The 5,000-nt window shown below is 33.2% G+C and overlaps 1 protein-coding gene across 6 annotated transcripts in view; it reads left to right on the forward strand.

The window, feature by feature from the left end:
- The window catches only part of LOC145293786 (sorting nexin-14-like), a 1,078,299-nt gene that overhangs the window by 1,063,327 nt on the left and 9,972 nt on the right, over positions 1-5,000 (forward strand). The window lies entirely within an intron of this gene.

Here is a 5,000-nt window from a genome sequence, read left to right on the forward strand (position 1 = left end):
TGAAATAAAGTAGGCTGGGAAAGATGGATTTCCGGATGATGGAGTGCTTATCATAGCGATAAAACAAAGACTGTTAGACATTCATAAATGAAAGTTGGTGGACAAGACGGGCATAGACTGAACTATATTTGTATTGGATTGTTGGGATTGGAGAAATAATTTTAAATTTTGATTTTAGGATCGATTCCACGGATAGCATTTGTTTTTGAACATGAGGTTCATCTTGGATTAAAATTCCATTTACTCTTAAAAAGAAAATGGTTGGATTGAGTTTACTTCAAGAAAAAGTTTTATTTTCCTATCGTATGCAGTTCGATTCACCATTAAGTGAAATAAACATGCACTCAATAAAGGACAAGGCATCACTAAGGTTTTCTTTCATTGAGTTTAACACAGAGCGTATATTGCTCTCAATCAAGATCCACAAGAAAGATGCCGACAAAAGACTAGATGCATTATCTCTATGTCTGTTTCCTTTCTGACTAAAAGAAGAGTTACACACTGTACGAAAAGGCTTTTCTGTTTTCATTTTAACTCTGTTTGCCTTCAGAAATCAAGGGACTCTTTCCTGGAGTTAACACACGATTTCTTTACGAAATGTATAGATATTCAAATGAAACGAATGTACACATATCTAAGATAATGGCTGTAATGTTAGAGAATGATTTCTAGTCTATAGTGGAATGAAGACTTTAATGGATGGTAACATTTAATGTTGCTTAGACTAAACTTTTACAAAAAAACCTTCTCAACCGATTTTCATGACTAATGATATGCTACTTGAGAGCTTGTCATTAATACTCCTTGGCTTAACATTCGCAGGCAACATCAATTGGAAGAAATACATTAAAAATATTGCCAAGGCTGCTGCTCTCTCTACTTTTCTAGAAAATTACTCCTGCCAAACAATATATTGTATTTTGACAACGCTACAATTTGCCCATGCGGGGAGCATTGTTGCTGTTATCTGGGCGTGTGCATCTCATACTCTTTAACAGGGTCCCCAAAAAGTGTCTATTCTAATAGGTCCAGCAATATCAACAAAACTAGAACCTATGTATCATTGTCATAATGTTGCGCCGGTTTTACAAGTATTTTAATGGACTGTGTCTTAACAAACTCATTGTACTTGTACCTCCTTGAAATAAATACCCCTGACTGATTGGTAAGCAGCAAAATCCCGCCCCTTTATTGTACAAGTCCCCAGATGCCAGAAAGCCTTCTGCTCTAATAATTGCTTCCTGCTTACTGCTAGGCTTTGGAATTCCTTCCCAATCTCCTGCTTCCATGACCGTGCAGAAATTTAAATGTAATGTGAACAGATATCTCACTTAACTTTCTACATAGTGTCCCTGTTGATATGGTCCCAAATAGTAGCCCCCTTAGCCCAAGCAGAATGTGCCTTGTTTGGGGCAAAAAGAGTGAAAAAAAAAATTACATCAGCTCCTCAGCGTTGATGTGAGATACAGTTTGGAGCATTTTGAATTTCTGATATGCAATGTGATCTGAAACGACGCAATTTCTCATAAATCATAATTATACTTGTGTTCATCAACGTTTGTTTCTCTAAAGCTTTTGTCCTATTTGTTTTTCATAAATAAAATGCATGCTAAAATATTCGTCAAGTTTTAGATTGCGTTATGTTTGAGAAACTTGCATCTTGATTGTTCTAATTATCTGCAATTTGCCATTAACACAGAAGAGACACATCAATTACTAAGCATCTATCACTTTCACCTCTTTTACTTTATATTAATTGTCAGCCCGCTCTTTCATACAGTATCTATCACTCACGTTTCTGTCATTCTCTCTATTACTTTAACAGATGAAGCTAATAAAGAAAGGAATGAAAAGAGTGGAAGAGTCCATTGTAAAAAAAGTGGAATGTCTTTTCTCTCTATAACTACTTAACTATTTCTCTCTATAGCTATTTAACTATTTCTTTCTATAGCTATTTAACTATTTCTCTCTATAGCTATTCAACAATTTCTCTCTATAGCTATTTAACTATTTCTCTCTATAGCTATTTAACTATTTCTCTATATAGCTATTTAACTATTTCTCTCTATAGCTATTTAACTATTTCTCTCTATAGCTATTTAACTATTTCTCTCTATAGCTATTTAACTATCTCTATAGCTATTTAACTATTTCTCTCTATAGCTATTTAACTATTTCTCTCTATAGCTATCTAACTATTTCTTTCTATAGCTATTTAACTATTTCTCTCTATAGCTATTTAACTATTTCTCTCTATAGCTATCTAACTATTTCTCTCTATAGCTATCTATTTCTTTCTATAGCTATTTAACTATTTCTCTATATAGCTATTTAACTATTTCTTTCTATAGCTATTTAACTATTTCTTTCTATAGCTATTTAACTATTTCTTTCTATAGCTATTTAACTATTTCTCTATATAGCTATTTAACTATTTCTCTATATAGCTATTTAACTATTTCTCTATATAGCTATTTAACTATTTCTCTCTATAGCTATTTAACTATTTCTCTCTATAGCTATCTAACTATTTCTTTCTATAGCTATTTAACTATTTCTCTATATAGCTATTTAGCTATTTCTTTCTATAGCTATTTAACTATTTCTTTCTATAGCTATTTAACTATTTCTCTATATAGCTATTTAACTATTTCTTTCTATAGCTATTTAACTATTTCTCTATATAGCTATTTAACTATTTCTCTATATAGCTATTTAACTATTTCTCTCTATAGCTATTTAACTATTTCTCTATATAGCTATTTAACTATTTCCCTATATAGCTATTTAACTATTTCTCTATATAGCTATTTAACTATTTCTGTATTTAGCTATTTAACTATTTCTCTATATAGCTATTTAACTATTTCTCTCTATAGCTATTTAACTATTTCTCTATATAGCTATTTAACTATTTCTCTCTATAGCTATTTAACTATTTCTCTCTATAGCTATTGAACTATTTCTCTCTATAGCTATTTAACTATTTCTCTATATAGCTATCTAACTATTTCTTTCTATAGCTATCTAACTATTTCTCTATATAGCAATGTAACTATTTCTTTCTATAGCTATTTAACTATTTCTCTATATAGCTATTTAACTATTTCTCTCTATAGCTATTTTACTATTTCTCTCTATAGCTATTTAACTATTTCTCTCTATGGCTATTTAGCTCTTAGCTGTAGAGAGAAAGGGAGAAAGAAGAAGCAGAGACGAATTTAGGACTTTGTCTTTTTATTTTTTCATATGGAACTGACTTTGAAAACTCATTCTTCCTTATTCAAACACTGTATCAACAGTTAAATAGGTGACCCAGAAAGCAGGTTAGATTTTTTTTTAGTATATATGTTGTGTTATTCAGAAGACTAGCCAGATCACTAGTCGTGGTTTGTTTGAATCCATCCAATTATGCGTGCCTCCACAACCAGACGTAAACAAAAACGTCTCTTGTACTTTTAATAACAAGTAAAGAGAATGATTAGAAAATGTTTATTCTCCAGTGGATGATACTAACAACAAGGAGGAGTCACAGGGTGGCGGTGATTTGTGTGAAAATGGCAGAGATATAATGTGTCTGCTTTCTTGCCGTAGTCACTTCTCTGCAGTTGGCTGGTTGTCTTTCTTTTTATTGGGACAGATGATGTCAGAACATTCCTCCACGATTTTTGTTTGTTTATTATCTGAAATGTCAGTCAGTCCCGGCTGATGCCAAATCCTGGGAATTCTGTGTCCCTTATTTTGAACTTCTTTGACGTCATTGGCAGCACACCTTCATCTAGAATTGTTTCCCTAACCGACTTTCATGTGCCCATCTTCTATTGACGACATCTTCACAAGCCCAGATAACCGATTGTCCTCTCTAGAATTACCTCTGTCATTTGCAACTCCCCCCTCTTTAACACACACACACACACACACACACACACACACATATATGTACACAATTCTCCGGTTGAGTATTTTAGTAATGATATAGTGTGCCGCTACTTTAGCATAATAGAGCAGTGCAAGGGGGGGGGGGGAGGCGATAACTGTTTGTATAGACCATTGTTAGATTTTATTGTTAACAGCACCGAGTCCATGGCCTGTTGGGTAGAGCTACTGACTATGGACTTCATGGTTGTTGATTCAATGCTGGACTTTACATGGATGCTGGTCTAGTCACACTGAAAACTCTGATACAGAGAAACAGTCTATCTGTGGATCATTACCCAAAAAACTATATATTAACCAGTAGTTTTTTTTTTAGTTGAAAATATTTACCTTCTGTTTAGGAAGTTAGACACAAGGTCAGATTTGATTTCAAAAAGTGAACGTATTTGAATAAGTGTGATCTGGCCTAAAAGAAATATCTGGCACTCCCCAATAAGTGCACTTGAGGCGATTAGCAATACATTAACTTCCTCTAAAAGAATAGGTTATGCCTGCAAAAGTGAACCACCTATGATTAAACAGGACCATGGCTCAGCCCCAAAGCTACAAAGCCACCATTGGACTGATTTTCAAAGACGTGGCATGGTTAATTGTTCAGTATTCAATATCTCTGATGTTTACTCTTATAGCTCAGTTGATGAATGAATCAGGAACTGCAATAAAATATGATTATTCAAAGACATCTTGTTTCACCCTATCATGCTTCTTCAGTGTGGCTATAAAATGATTCAATGCTTCAAGCTGAGATTCGAAATATGATTGTTGATAAAGCAATCAAGAACTCGTACCCTTCTGCTCCATTGGTCACTGCTACAAATTGTGGGATATTTATAATGTTTATATGTGACCAGTGTTAGTGAACATGTTTAGAGATAAAAAAAAAAAAAAGCAGATTCATCAGTATTTATGCAAAATATGGATTGTGCTGCAATAATAATGTAATCATTTAGAAACTCATTCTTAACATGGAAAGGACGTTTTGTAACTATTCTGTACTTTCAACTAACAATTAAATCAACACGTATTTGGCTTTTTGGCTAGAAACAAGATGTGTTGTCTCATCT

This window comes from Euprymna scolopes, chromosome 15 (assembly GCF_053919585.1).
Source record: "Euprymna scolopes isolate OS-2025 chromosome 15, ASM5391958v1, whole genome shotgun sequence".
Classification (NCBI taxonomy): domain Eukaryota; kingdom Metazoa; phylum Mollusca; class Cephalopoda; order Sepiida; family Sepiolidae; genus Euprymna; species Euprymna scolopes.